Source organism: Balaenoptera physalus (genome assembly GCF_965194825.1).
Source record: "Balaenoptera physalus genome assembly, chromosome: 12".
Lineage (NCBI taxonomy): Eukaryota > Metazoa > Chordata > Mammalia > Artiodactyla > Balaenopteridae > Balaenoptera > Balaenoptera physalus.
Genome location: NC_138897.1, coordinates 58,380,024 through 58,396,347, shown reverse-complemented (window position 1 = coordinate 58,396,347; position 16,324 = coordinate 58,380,024). Strand labels below are relative to the sequence as shown.

The following is a 16,324-nucleotide window of genomic DNA, read 5'->3' as shown; positions in this document are numbered from 1 at the left end:
CTTTTCATGTTCCTGTTGACTCTCTGTTACGTCTTCCTTGTAAGAATTCCATTCAGATCTTCTGCCCATTTTTTTACATTTTTTTTTTTTTTAATTTATTTTTGGCTGTGTTGGGTCTTCGTTTCTGTGCGAGGGCTTTCTCCAGTTGCGGCAAGCGGGGGCCACTCTTCATCGCGGTGCACGGGCCTTTCACTGTTGCGGCCTCTCTCGTTGCAGGGCACAGGCTCCAGACGCGCAGGCTCAGTAATTGTGGCTCACGGGCCTAGTTGCTCCGCGGCATGTGGGATCTTCCCGGACCAGGGCTCGAACCCGTGTTCCCTGCATTGGCAGGCAGATTCTCAACCACTGCGCCACCAGGGAAGCCCCTTCTGCCCATTTTTTATTTGAACTGTTTTTTTTGCTATTTATTGAGTTATATGAATTCATCATGTATTTTCAGATATATGATGTGCAAATATTTTCTCCCATTCAGTAAGTTGCCTTTTCATTTTGTTGGTTTCCTTTGCTGTGCAGAAGCTGTTTAGTTTGATGCAGTCCCACTTATTTTTGCTTTTGTTATTTTTGCTTTTGTTGTCAAACAATCATCACCAAGACTTATGCCAAGGAGCTAACTGCCTATGTTTTCTTCTAAGAGTTTTATGGTTTCAGATCTTATGTTCAAGTCTTTAATCTATTTTGATTTAATTTTTGTGTATGGTATATGATAGTGTTCCAGTTTCATTCTTTTACTTGTGGCTGTCCAGTTTTCCCAACATCATTTACTGAAGAGACTGTCCTTTCCCCTGTATATTCTTGGCACTCTCTCTCTTTTTTTTTTGCCACGCCACGTCGCTTGCGGGATCTCAGTTCCCTGACCAGGGATTGAACCTGGGCCACACAGTGTTGTGAAAGCCTGGAATCCTAACCATTAGGCCACCAGGGAACTCCCATTGGCTCTTTTTTCAGTTAAGTTTTTAAATGAGGAAATGTGACTCCTTCAACTTTATTTTTCTTTTTCAAGATTGTTTTGGCTTTTTGATGTTAATTTTAAGATCAGTTTGTCAATTTCTGCCCAAAAAGTCAGCTAGGATTTTGATAAAGAATTGCGCTGAATCTGAGGATCAATTTGAGGAATACTGCCATCTTAATAATATGTCTTCCAATTCTTGAACATAGATATCTTTTCACTTATTTAGGTCATCTTTAATCTTTTCACTTATTTAGGTCATCTTTAATAATTTTAAACATTTATTCTTAAGTACTTTATTGTTTTTTATTCTACTATAAAAGGAATTGTTTTCTTAATTTCCTTTTTGGATGGTTCATCACTAGTAGAGAGAAATACAATTGCTTTTTGTATGTTGTTCTTGTATCTTATAACCTTGTTGAATTCATTTATTAGCTCTAACAGGTTGTTTTTTGTGGATTCCTTAGGATTTTCTCCATATAAAACCACATCATCTGCAAACAGATATAGTTTTACTTATTCCTTTCCAATCTGGATGCCTTTATTTCTTTTTCTTGCCAAATTGTCCTGGCTGGAACCTCCAGTACAATGTTGAATAAAAGTGGCAAAAGCAGATATACTTGTCTTATTGCTGATCTTAGGAGGAAAGCCTTCAGTCCTTCACCGGTAAGTGTAACGTTAGATACAAGCTTTTCATAGATGCTCTTCTATTGCAACTTTGTTGAGTGTTTTTATCATAAAAGATGTTACATTTTGTTAAATGCTTTTTCTGCATCTACTGAGGTGATTATGTGATTTTTTTCCCCCTTTATTCTATTAACATGGTATATCACCTTGTTAATTCTCATATGTTGAACCAACTTTGCACTGCTAGGATAAATCCTATTTCGTCAGGGTGTATAATCCTTTTTATATGTTGCTGGATTCAGTTTGCATGTACTGAGTTGAGGAATTTTTATGTGTATATTTATAAAAAATATTGAACCATAGTTTCTTTTCTTGTGATGTCTTTGTCTAATTTTGGTATCAGGGTTTTACAGTGGCCTCATAGAATTAGCTCAGAAGTATTCCCTCCTCTTGCATTTTTTGGAGGAGTTTAGGAATGGTTGGTGTTAATTCTTTAAACACTTGATAGAATACACTGGTAAAGCCATCTGGGAGTGAGTTTTTCTTTTTGGATGATTTTTTGGTTACTAATTCAATCTCTTTGTTATAGGTCTATCCGGATTTTCTATTTCTTCTTGACTCAATCTCTTTCTAGGAATTTTTTCATTTTATCTAGGTTATCAAAATTGTTAGTGTATTCAATTGTTCATAGTATTCCCTTGCAATCCTCTTTTATTTCTGTGAGGTTGTTAGTAATATCCCCTCTTTCATTCCTCACATTAGTAACCTGAGTCCTTTTTTTCTTGTTAAAACCATTTTTTAAAAAAGAGAAAAGCAAACTAGGCTACCTTTAATTTCTAGGCACAACAGCAAATCAGCAGTTTCTTTAACTGCTCTATAGCAAACTGTCAATTCTGTATATTGCACCAAATTTCATGGAGATAAGAAAAACACTGACCTTAAGCAGCAGCTGCTTCCATCCTTCTAATCCCATCTCTCATTCTTGAGAAGCAAAGTCTCTGTGAACCAGCTGCCCCATATGGGGTAGCTGCCAAAGACAGAATTAAGTATCAACCCGAGGCTTCTACTTACTTTTAATTTTTACTCAGTTTCTCCAGATACACGAGGTGGGGGGGGGGGGTGGCCAGGGGTCCTAACCAGAGGGACCTGTGTTTATAATCTATTTTGAGAACTTTATGCTTGATATTAACAGACCATCCAACTACAATTTCTGTATGCTTAAAATAGGCAGAACACAGAGTAGCAGTGCAACACCTACGCAATACAAGATGCACTTGAAAAAAGTGGAATTTTCACAGTAGGAAAAAAAATGAGTGTCCTCCACCAACAGCCTCCTTCTTGGATTTGTGCCCAGTATTCAATGGGTCATGATCATTTCTGTTACAGGTCTCAAAAGCAGGAAGTAAACAGGGGCAGCAGCATTCATCCATCTACATTCAAGTACAGATTAGAATGTTCCTTAAATCACCCAAAGCTTAAGGACAAACAGAAATATTAGCAAATTTAAAGGTCCTAGAATAAAAAATTAGTATTTGTTCTGGTGTATATCTGCTAGAAATGATACAGGTTCCCACCCTGCTGAGTACTACCAGTGGGCTCTTATTTTTTGACAAGGTGGGTAGTAAATGGGAACTCAAGACAAAGATGCAGGGACATCTAGGGCAGACATAAGGAGGCTGAAACTCTATAAACTCCCAAATCCCTTGCCTACAAAGGTACACCCACCCCCAACCAGCCTTCTGAGTTAAAACCTTTCAGTTACTGCACCTGGAGCAGGTGCCTCAAAAGGAAATACATACCAGTTCTCCCCAGTCATATGAGAATTAGATCCCAACACAGTCCAGAGAAATAAGAGACCAGTCCCAGGAGGAAACAGTCTCTATACTAACCGTCAACAGGAGTCTGGAGAACAAGAGTGAATCTAAAGGTAATAAACCAACAAAGATGGAATATAAGGCTTGATAAGACTATTTATTGTCATGGGTGGACTCACATGACATTCTCTTTCTTCGAAAGGGCAGATAGCAAATATTTTAGGCTTTGTAGCTCACATACAGTCATGATTACGTATTCTTCTTTGGTTTTTTATTTTTTTTACAACCCTCAAAAAAAATGTAAAACCATTTTGAGGAATGAAGGAAAGGAGGAGAACTGACTAAATTTGGCCCAAGGGAAAAAACAGTTCATCAGTGCCTGCTCTAGAGGACACCAAAGCATTAAATAGTCTGTTAAGGGACTTCCCTGGTGGTCCAGTGGTTAAGACTCCGTGCTCTCATAGCTGAGGGCCCGGGTTCAATCCCTGGTCAGGGAACTAAGATCCCAAAAGTGGCGTGGTGTGGCAAAAAACAAAACAAAAAACCAAGAACCTTAAAACAAAAAGCAATATTAAAGGGCTTCCCTGGTGGCGCAGTGGTTGAGAATCTGCCTGCCAATGCAGGGAACACGGGTTCGAGCCCTGGTCTGGGAAGATCCCACATGCCGCGGAGCAACTGGGCCCGTGAGCCACAATTACTGAGCCTGCGTGTCTGGAGCCTGTGCTCCGCAACAAGAGAGGCCACGATAGTGAGAGGCCCGCGCACCGCGATGAAGAGTGGCCCCCGCTTGCCACAACTAGAGAAAGCCCTCGCACAGAAATGAAGGCCCAACACAGCCATAAATAAATAAATAAATAAATTTAAAAATAAAAATAAAAATTAAAAAAAAAGCAATATTAAAGAGTCATATCTTAATGATAAAAGCTTCAATTCAACAGGAAGATGTAACAATTTCAAACTGCACATACCTAAAAACATAGTCTGAAAACGTGTAATTCCCAAATTTGACATATACAGTCCCCTAATTAAAAGAACTACAAGGAAAAATATATAAATCCAAAACTGTAACTTAGAGATTTGGAAACACCCCTCTCAGCAACTGACAGAACAAGCAGACAAAAAAACAAAACAAATGCACAAAAAATCCAATGTACAGAATTATGAACTAATTATACAGAATTATGAACAAGACAAGTAATTTTAAATTTGACCTAATAAATATATACACAGGGTTTCCCCGGTGGCACAGTGGTTAAGAATCCACCTGCCAATGCAGGGAACATGGTTCGAGCTCTGGTCCGGGAAGATCCGACATGCCGCAGAGCAACTAAGCCTGTGCGCCACAATTACTGTGCCTGTGCTCTAGAGCAGGCGAGCCACAACTACTGAAGCCCACGCACCTAGAGCCCATGCGCCACAAGAGAAGGCACTGCAATGAGAAGCCCAGGCACTGCAATGAAGAGTAGCCTCTGCTCGCCGCAACCAGAGAAAAGCCCGCGTGCAACAACGAAGACCCAACGCAGCCAAAAAATAAAATAAATAAATTTAAAGAAACAAATATATACACAACATTATCCCAACAATTGCAAAATATATTCTTTTCAAGCACACATCGAACATTTACAAAGGTGTCCCCAAATACAAGTCCTAAAGCAAGCCTCCACAAACATCTAAGGAATGATACAAGTGCTCTCTGATCACAATGCAATTATAATAGAAATGAATAACCCACAAAAGTCTAAGTAGAAAATGCCCAGATGTTTGGAAATTTTAAAAATCTATTTTACATAAACCATAAGAAATCACACTTAAGAAAATCACAAGGTGGGTGAACCTGCCCTACCAGATATCAACACTTACTGTAAAACCACAGTAATGTGTGATATTGGCTCAGGGATAGACAAATAGACCAATGGGACAGACCAATAACACAAAAGAGAGTGCCCAGGGACTTCCCTGGTGGTCCAGTGGCTAAGACTCCATACTCCCAATGCAGGGGGCCTGGGTTCGATCTCTGGTCAGGGAACTAGATCCCACATGCCGCAACTAAAAGATCCCGCACGAGGCAACGAAGATCCCAAGTGCCGCAACTAAGACCCGGCACAGCCAAATAAACAAATAAATAAATGTTGGGGGAAAAAAATCCCAAAACAGAGTGCCCAGAATCAGGCTCACGTTTACGGTCAACTGGTTCATGATATACAGTACCACAGCTGGGAAAATAGATTTTTTAAAGAAATAGTGCTGGGACAACTGGATATCATATGGGGAAAAAAGTGAAACTGGATTCCTACCTCAAACCATATACTAAAGCCAATGCCAAATGGACTGATCATAGATATAAAATGTAAAAGGTAAAACATAACCTATAGAAGATTAGTATGTACAGATTATATTATTAAAATCCTACAAATCAATAAAATAGCCAATCAAAGGAAAAAACAGACAGGAAATTTGAACAAGCTCATCACAAAAAAAAAGAAGGAAGAAAGATGAAAGGAGAAAGAAATCCAAAAAGGCAATGGAAAACCACCACAATGGGCTAAAATTTAAAAGTCTGAGAATTCTGGGAATTCCCTGGCAGTCCAGTGGTTAGGACTCCATGCTTCCATTGCAGGGGGCACAGGTTCCATCCCTGGAACTAAGATCCCACAAGCTGCATGAGGAGGCCCAAAAAAAAAGTCTGAGAATTCAAAGAATGTGAGTAATTTGCTGCCAGTGGCAGTATTAACTGCACAAACACTTTAGAGAACAGGCCAAGAGAGCAACCAACCCACAATGAAATAGATGGAATGCAGGATCCCAAAAGGAACCTTGAAGGTAGTGTGGGTGGGTTAGAGAAGGGATTGGACCTGCTGTTTGAGTATGAAAAATAATACTGTCAGACATGTGACATTTGGGGAGAAAAATTGCCCTAGCATCTTAGAAAATTAAGCAAAAGAAAAGTGAGGCAATTACTAACTCCACGAAAAAATGAAAAGGGGGATATAGTTTCAGAAAAATACTTAGCTCAGCAGTAAACAATATTTGCATAGTTATAGTACCACTCACTATTGGCTTAACCAATATGAAATATAACTCTATTAAGGTATATGGGGAAGAAAGCAGGACAGCCAATTCTCAACTATGGAGGCAAAAAGTCAGTAACATCTGAAGTTGATCAATCAAAATACAGAAGTTGCATACCACCAAAACTATGGAGCTAGATATAAAGAAAACAGCTAGGAGAGTGAAAGTGGCAGCTCCTGGAGAAAGGTACTGGGAGATGTGGAAAGGTGAGGAGTGGGATGATATTCAACACTGTAAGGCTTTTAGTGCAATTTGACTTTAGTAACAATGTACATGTATTACTTTGAAATTTTTGAGAAAGTTCTCCACTTTTATTGCATTTCTGTCCATTTATCCTGACATTCAACAGGTCTGCTTTACTGGCATATAAAGGTTTTAACCATTTTTTAAAATTTAGAATGCACATACAATGTATTTTAAAATCTCACCAAAATGAAAATTCTGAAAATAATTTACCCCAATTTACTCAATAGGTCAAAGAAAATGAGAACAAAAAGAATCTAGAATCTAGAAATGCAAGAGAATATAATTTGAAATACAAAAAATTTAAACTCACAGGAATACTATTCATAGAGAGATTTTTACTAAACTACTAAACATCTGAAACTTTAACATGTCAATAAGTGAACCCCTAATCCTGCCTCCTAAACCTAAAGCTTCCAAAGGATTTTCCCCCTCATCTCAGTAAATGACACGTTCATCCTTAATTGTTTAGAACAAAGCCTTGGAGTCATCCCCAACTTTTCTCTTAAACTTCATATCCACTCAAGCCATCATTAACCCACCTACCTTCAAAACACATCCAAAATCTGACCACTTAGCATCTCAACCACTACCACCCTGGTCCAAGCTATCACTATCCCTCACCTGGATTTCTGCAACAGCTTCCTAACTGGTAACTGTGCCTTCAGCCTTGTTCCTCCCTCCCCTGCATCCCCCGCCCCCTTCAGCTTCTTACACAAAAGAGCCAAGGTAGTCCTTTTAAAATTTAAGTCAGGCTCCATTATTTCTCTGCTCAAAACCTTCCAGTGACTTCCCATCTCAATCAGAGCAAAAGCAAAGGCTCATATTAACTATTAACTACTTCCTAGTTTTTCCCCTGGTCACTCTGCTCCAGTTATCTTGGCCCCCTTGCTATCCCTTGACTGCATTAAGCATATTCCCACCTGAGATTAAAAAGTGTTCCAGGCAGAAGGAACAGCTCTGCTTTCAAATAACTGATAACTTTTCTGTTCCAGAATGCAGCAAAAAAACAAGTTACCCAAAATAATATAAAATTTGTCTTGATAACAAAACTAGTGTGCACACGCGTGTGTGTCCACACACACACTACACACACATTTCTAATCTCATATACAAAAAGATACATGAAAACCTTAAATTAAAACAAGTTAGCATTTTTAACACAACATGGGCATAGCCAAGTGGTCCACCACTACCAACTAAAATTGATAAAAGGAACACAGAGATGACCGAATTTTAGGAATTCTAGTAACACATGACATCAACCAGTCAACTAAAAACAACTACCCTATCACCTCAATGTAACCACCCCCATGCCCACCAGAAAAACACTTCTTAAAATTAAACAGCCTTTTTTCTACACAACCCTAGGACTATTTTGCCCAACTTGCTTTTGGTATTTCATACATCATTGGAAACTTCTAACCATCTCAAGGTGTAGTAATTCTGTCAAAAGATTTACTGCAGAATTCAGCTCAGTACACCTCTCAATTCCAAAATAATTTACTTAAGTTCTATTTCCCCAACTACTTCAAAAGACTCTTCAGTTCCATAAAACACTGGTACAAATTCAGAAAGCCATCCAACCAGCTGGAAAAGATTTTGCTTCTGAGATCACAGGACAACTTTTCAGCAATCCTCAGTTTGAACCTGGCATAAAGCAAAGACTAAAAGGTCTATCAATAGCGTCATTTTTCTAACACCGAAGAACTTCAATTTGCATAGATCCAGTCTCAAAGGCCCTACAAGTCATGCACATCCACCAACCAAATGCAAGCTCCTCATATCGGTTATCATCTCCTTTATTATCTTCCTCCTGACTCTATTTCCACAGTGGATCTCACTCTTTCTTAACCCTTTCCTTTGGAAGCCCACATAAACCCTTTCCCAGTGAAAATATGAATCTTGAGGTCATCCTGGATCATTCACGTGGGCCCTAAATCCAGTGACAAGTATCCTTATAAGAGTCACTCATAGGGAGACAAAGAAAGTAGAAAACAATGTGAAAACAGGCAGAGATTGGGGTTCTGTGCTCACAAGCCCAAGAATGCAACGGCAGCCACCAGAAGTTGGAAAAGGCAAAAAACAAACTCCCCTCTAAACCTATAAAGAGAGCACAGCCATGCCCACATCTTGATTTCTGACTCTGAGCATCTAAAATCGTGAGAAAATAAATTTTTGTTGTTTTAAGCCACTAAGTTTGTGGTAATTTGTTACAGAAGACATAGGAAACTAATACACTTCCTAAGCAGGCTGTATCACATCAAGGGACCTACAGCATTCCCAGCACAGCAGTTTTTCATCTCACATGCAAAATTTTTTCCACTTTTCTTTTAAGGTTTATGCCATTCTGCTCTTATACCTTCTTTCTTCACTACAGTAATCTATTGATCACCAAAAACTCTTCAAGCATAATTTTCTTCTCAAACCGAACTATTACAAACCTCATAGGTTTTAAAATTCACATGAATGACCATAGGTTCTTAATCTCCTAAACTCTGATAACCTACCAATTCTTAGTCCATTTCAACTACACAATCCTTTTGCCACATCCAAGAGATAAGAGAAATATTCACTGAAAATCTGAGTCTGGGGGCTTGTCAAGTTCATAACCCCTTTCTGAAAATTCACCATGCCCACATGTACCTGCTTTAAAAAAAAAAAAAAAAAAAAGTGGCAGCCCTTAGGGAGTTCATAAATAGTTATATCCTGAAACTCCTGCCCCTATGCCCCCAAAGAGATTACTGACAGAAGAGCAGCCAACATACAGTCACTATAATGCAAGGTTTCCAATCTCACCACTACTAACATTTTGGAGCAAATAAAATCTTTGCGGGGGGTGGGGAGGTGGTGGTGGTGGTTGTCTTGAGCACGGAGGTGTTTAACAGCAGCATCCCTGACCTGTACCTGCTAGATATCAGGAGCACCTTGCCCTCAGTTCTGACAATCAAATATATCTCCAGACAATGCCAAATATTCCCTGGGAGGCAAAAATCACCCCTGGTTGAACATTTGGCCTACCTCGTTTTAATTCCCCCAGAGGAAATTTCTCAGCAACCTTCTGAGTCCTGAATTATCTTCAGGTTTCTATAAGGCCTAATGTTTGGTGATTCCTGTTTTTTCCTTCCACAAGATCTGGCTCTACAAATAGTCTTCTCTTCCTTATTTCTCTATGTATCCTGCCAATCCATTCACACACTTTTTAGGGTAATCCAAGTATTTCTCACCTTCTAAAATGCCCAATTAATACTTACAGACTAAAAAGCATTTTAAAGAACATAAACTAATTACCACTAACCAAAAACATAAAATGTCACAACTGAAGCAACAATAAACCATTAACAGAATGCAACAAAAACACACACAGTAATAAAAGGTATTGTCCCTAATAAATTTTTCCAAACATTCAAAGACAAACTCTCTTACACTAGACTTATAATAGATATTCAGCAAAACTCAACATTATTAGTTAAAACTCTAAAAAAGACAGACATGGACAATTTAATTTTTTAAATTCTCTTCTTCCACCGGCCTCTTACAAATTAACATTCCCCAAGTGTTGTTCTCTTACCACAAAAGACACACATTAAGTAATTTCATCTATACTCATACTTTCAATTGCTACCTGTAAGCCATTAACATACAAATGAATATCCCCAACACAATTTCCATCCCTAGTGATACTCAGATATCCAACAACATACTGGACGTGTCCATCCTGATGTCTTAAAAGCACCTTAAACTCAACTATCTAACAATCAGGTCATTCCACTATGTCCGTTCTCCACAATTTATGATACTACCATCCACCCACATCAAGAAAATAAAACCAAAAAAAAAAAAAAAAAAAATTACACGACAGCAACGATGACAACAGTAGCATTTACATTAGCAAAAATATCCAAAGCAGCCCAAATGTCCAAAGGAGAAAAAAACAAAATGCCAAGGTAGAATTTTGATAGTCATTAGAAATAAGAAGTACATAAATTGCATAAAATAATTTTGTAAGAAAGAGATAAATTAATGTCTCATATATAAGTATTCTAACACAAAAAAAAACACACTGAAAGAATACATACTAAAATATCAACAGTACTTACCAGTAGGGTGGTAAAAGATGGAGATGAAAGGGTATACAAAGAATTTTTAAAAATACCTTCCCATTTTACTTATATGTTTATGCAATGTTTGAATCTTTCACATCAAAAAAGAATGTACGTATCAGCTGTGAAATAAATAACTATATAGGGCTTCCCTGGTGGTGCAGTGGTTGAGAATCCACCTGCCAATGAAGGGGATACGGGTTTGAGTCCTGGTCCGGGAAGATCCAACATGCCGCGTAGCAACTAAGCCCGTGTGCCACAACTACTGAGCCTGCACTCAAGAGCCTGCGAGCCACAACTACTGAAGCCCACGCGCCTAGAGCCCGTGCTCCGCAACAAGAGAAGCCACCGCAATGAGAAGCCCGCGCACTGCAAGGAAGAGTAGCCTCCGCGCGCCACAACTAGAGAAAAGCCCACGCGCACAGCAACGAAGACCCAACGCAGCCAAAAATAAATAAATGAATAAATTTATACATATAAAAAAACTATATAGTGTTTATATCTATGTAAAATATATTGGGAAAGGTCAAAAGTGAAACTGGATGTCTACACAATAACCTGTACACAAATGTTCAAAGCAGCATTATTCATAAGAGCCAAAAAGTGGGCATAACCCAACTGTCTATGAACTAATGAATGGATAAATAAAACGTGGTATTATATTTAGCCATAAACAGGAATGAAGTACTGATACATGTTACAACATGGTTTAACCTTAAAAACATTATGCTAAGTAAAAGAAGCCAGTCACAAAATGCCACGTGTTGTTTGATTCCATTTATCTGAAATGTCCAGAACAAACAAATCTTCAAAAAAAGAAAGTAGACTGATGGTAGTAGGTGGGCAGGGAAAAAAAGAAAATAAGGAATAACATGTTAGTATAGGTATTTTCATCATTTTTGGAATGATGAAAATATGCTAAAATTAGATAGTGGTAATGGTTGCACAACTATGAATATACTGAAAACCCCAGAGTTGTATTCTATAAGGGTTGATTATATCGCCATAAAGCTATTACCAAAAAAGTGAATCTTAAATGAAACAGACTTTAGTATGCATCAGGCTTTTTAAATAAACCTAAATTTGTCTTATGAAAATTATCTATTTTTGTTTTTGAAGAAAAATTTCATTTAGTGACCATGGTCACAACAAAGTTTCAAATACTAGTTGAAATGATTTAACAAAATAAAACAAATTTCCATGTCAACAGGATTATCTTCATTAAAACTACTAGTATTTATTTAATAACTCAATTTTCTGATGGGTTAATATAGTCTAAAACAATATATTTTAAACATAAACAGTGACAGATGCTAGGAATCAGCATATTTTCTATCTCAAATACCTTACAGAGAAGTTATCTAGGTATTATATATCTTCTAAAATGGAACTATATCTACATTATAAAGGATATGTCAGAAAGACTGTACTATCTGTAGGGAAAAAAAATAAGTTAAATTATACTTGCCTTTCTCTTAACCATCACTAAAGATGACACAATAGAAACATTTCCAAATATAAAGTCCTTAGAACAGTTCCTGCCACAACACAAGCATTTATTAATTTACTGATATAATATTTTTGATGAAAAGAAAACATGAAAAAAAAATTTACCTTAGTTACTCATTTCACTTAACTACTTATCAACTCTATTTCAATATTACTTTTATCCCTTTCAGCTTCAATAATTACATTAATTCTAAACTATTAAATTATTTACATTAAAGCAGCAGTTCTCAAAGTGTGGTTCAGGGACTGTGGGGATTCCAGAGACCCTTTCAGGGGGTTCATGAGATCAAAATCATACACAGGTAAAAGATCAATTCAAAGTGCAAACAGACCAATGAAATTTAATGCAACATTGTGTGAAAAGTATATAGATACAGTTTCAGATTCCACATTGCAACTAACCTTTAAGAGATTACCACTTGTTGGGACTTCCCTGGTGGTCCAGTGGGTAGGACTCAGCGATCCCAAATGCAGGGGGCCCAGGTTCCATCCCTGGTCAGGGAACTAGATTCCACATGCATGCCACAACTAAGAGCCCACATGCCGCAACTAAAAAAGGATCGGGCGCGCTGCAAGGAAGATCCCACGTGCAACAACTAAGACCTGGTGCAGCCAAAATAAATAAATATTGAGAAAAAAAAAAAAAAACACCTTCATTAAAAAAAAAAAAAAAGAAATTACCACACTTGTTGAGTTCTGTTGTAGAGTCAAAGAAGAGTATCACAATTATTTGAAAATGTTATTAAAGTACTCCTCCCAAAAAAAAAAAAAAAAAAAAAGTACTCCTCCCAACACACTGGTGTGAAGCTGGATTTTCTTCATATGCTTCAACCAGAACAACATATAAAGATTGAATGCTGAAGTTGATAAGAGAATCCAGCTGTCTTCTATTAGGCCAAACATTAAAGAGATTTACAAAAATGTAAAACAGTTGCCATTCTTTCACTAATTTTTTTTGTTTTGGAAAATAGTTTTTTCATTTAAAAAGTTATTTATATTAACCTGCAACTAGTTTATTATTTATTTTTCAATGAATTAATAAATATACTTAAATTAATTTCAAATACAATAACTGAATAGATATAACCCACATAAAACAAAAGCTATTTGGAGTCCTACATAATTTTAAGAACGTAAAGGGATCCTGACCAAAAGTTTGAGACCACTATATTAAAGTAATACTTAAGGGAATTCCCTGGCAGTCCAGTGGTTAAGGCTCCACCCTTTCACTGCCGGGGCCAGGGTTCAATCCCAGATAGGGAAACTAAGATCCTGCAAGCTGCGAGGCAAGGCCAAAAATTAATTAATTAATTAATTAAAAATTAAAGTATTACTTAAAACTCCATTTTTAATTTATATTCTGAGTTTTATCTCTCGTGTATCTCACATATGAAGCCATAAATCTTTAAAGTAAGCTGAAGAGCGCAGATGACATAAATCTTGATTTCTTCGGGTGTACTAAAATGAAGTTAAGCTTAAGATGTAGCTCCCTCAAAAAAGACAGGATGGTCAAGTAAATAGAATGATGTTATTTGTCAAAAGTAACCACAGTAGCTAATATACAGAACTTATGCAGAAATAGAGCCAAAGAACTTTCGCTGTGCCAAGAAAAAGGGATGCACAGAAAAACATTGAAGTCTGAGCTTCAGAGGGGTTAACAGAGCCCTTAATCGAATTATGTATGGTAACAACTTTACTGGAGTTGGTTTCTACCTACCATCTAAACTTCTGATCACCTTCAGCTGAGGTTATTCAAATTACTCAACGTGTAACATAAATCTGCTAACAAAACTCACGAAAAAATACTTAACTATTAAAAAATCCACTGTGCAATGCTAGTCTCCTTCATTATTAGAATAATTACAGTCAGCTTTGTGCTGTGATGAATTACCAGGCTAAAAAAGGCCATCCAGCAAAAGAGGTTAATGACATTCATTAATTAGGGTCCTTTTTCAGTTCTTCTGGAAGCATAATTTATCGATTTAAAGGCCTAGCACAAAATCTTGTTTGGGTCTGATATTTAAAAAAACTACTTTTTCACTACAGAATTATAATACTAATCAACGAAAAATGACAGCATATTTTCTTTACCCAGGAATTAGTAAGGTGGGCAGAAGCTCATAACATAGGGGAGATTTTGTTCTAAGGGTACTTCCAAAGACACACATCTGACCTAAGGGGCATACACTGCATTCTGCCCAAAAGGGGGAAGTGTCTGTTACAGCTTTCTCATTTCTGCACATGCTCTAGGTCTGAATTTGCAGATTCCAAATTAAGCACTTTTTATTCCACTCTCATTTCTAATTCCACGGTGAGATTTTTTTAAGTTTTTCAAATTAAAAAAGTTCCATTGGTATTGATGCCCTGTGTAAAGCAAAAACTAAGGACTTAATCAGAAGAGGCTGAATATAACATAATTCACGGCATCCAAAATGTTTTAAACTGAAATTGTGTTTTACCCTTTTTTTTTTTTTAAATAACGTTTAGGTGAGGAAAAAACAAAGCACACCCACATCCTACTCTTCCACTAAGTAGCATTCTTTTACTGGTTTCTGTTAAGGCTATTTACTGAAACATCGTTTGATAATACTATTCGAATACTGTGTGCTGCAACTACTTCCTGCTGAAAGAATCCCTTTTCAGCTACCGAAGGCTACCCGAAAACAAGATGCACAGTACTTCTAAAACCTCAAGGATTTAACTCCTTCCTCCTCCCCCGCCCCCACTCCTGGAAAATACCGTACGTGCCGGGATTTCAAAACAAAACATTTGGGGATGAGGGAGGGGGAGGTTAAGTGTGTGGGAGTGGCAATGTTCTCCAATTTTTGGAGTTGCTATTTCTCCCATTCTGCCCGAGAAAAACAAACCCCCGTTATAAAATAATCTTAAGAATAGCGATCAAAATCGAGGACCCAATTCTCTTCTGCTCGCATCTATCTCTACAAACTTCACTATGCCCCTCAACACACCCAATTTCTACTCCTGAGCAGCCCTGCCTGCGCCCAGACCGTCCTGTCCAACCAGAACCACACTATGACCTTGGACCCGGGCCACAGCTCCCCTCCCAGTCTAAGGACCGTGAGGCCAGGATCCCCACATCCCGCCCCGCAGACTGCAGAGGCCTCAGGGTTCACGCAGGGTCGGCGGGGGACGACGGGCAGGGGAGCGAGCCGCAGGACCGCAGCTCCGCCAGGGCTGGAATGGCGGGCTCGGGGGAGACGCACGGAAGGAAAGACGCCGGGGGTGGGGACGAGGCCGGGCTACCTGCGGGCCGGCGCCGACAACTCCCCGGCCGCCGCAATGGCTGCACGCCACCTCGGGGGCTCCGGAAGCCCGCACGGCCGCCTGGGAGGCCCGGCCTGACCCCGTCCTCGGCCACGGCCCCTTACTACCGCTGACCACCCAGCGGGCCGCGGCAGGTGATGCGGCGACTGGGCAGCCGAGCCGCGTAGCTCGGTTACCTGCCTCAAGCGACCGCGCCTCCGAGCCGCCCACTCCCTCCCAGGGGCGCCAGGAGCCGGGACCCGAGGAGTAGGAAGGGCGTGCGAGGCAGCACGACACAGAGGGGCGGACAGGAAGGGGGAGAAGCGTCCGGCTCTCCGGAGGGGCTGGCAACAGGGAGGCGAGGACGCTAGCGACGCGACAGCGGGCGGCGGGGCGGTCGGGACGCTACCGTACCTTCCTCGCTCCCGGCCGAGGGTCCGACGAGAGCTAGCAGACCGCCTCACATCCGGGTATCGGGAGACACTCAGCTGCTTCTGCCGCCACAGCCGCTTCTGCCGCCACCGCCGCCTCTCCCGCGGCGCAGAAACGCCAAACTTCCGGCGATGACGGCTACGCCTCGCCCGTCAGATGGGAGTTACCTGGGACCGTCTTGGGCGCGCTTGCGCAACGCTCCTTTCTTGCCTGAACCGGCTCAGCTGACGTGCCCAGAAGATGAAGATGGCCGCCACGCTACTTGCGTGTCACGCAGTTTTTCACCCCGGTCCGGACTGCTGGGCGTCGGGGCAAGA

The 16,324-nt window shown here is 39.6% G+C and overlaps 1 protein-coding gene across 9 annotated transcripts in view; it reads right to left on the bottom strand.

The window, feature by feature from the left end:
• The window catches only part of ESCO1 (establishment of sister chromatid cohesion N-acetyltransferase 1), a 66,130-nt gene extending 50,000 nt beyond the window's left edge, over positions 1 to 16,130 (bottom strand). For 5 of the 9 annotated variants that reach the window (XR_014252080.1, XR_014252081.1, XM_082418667.1 and 2 more), the window contains exon 1: positions 15,990 to 16,130. The gene's annotated coding sequence lies outside the window, so the exon portion shown is untranslated. Of the gene's footprint in view, positions 1 to 2,510; positions 2,601 to 12,713; positions 13,434 to 15,989 lie in introns of those variants that run through there. The other 4 variants (XM_082418664.1, XM_082418663.1, XM_082418666.1 and 1 more) reach the window with 3 other exon arrangements.
• Positions 16,131 to 16,324: the final 194 nt, after the last annotated feature.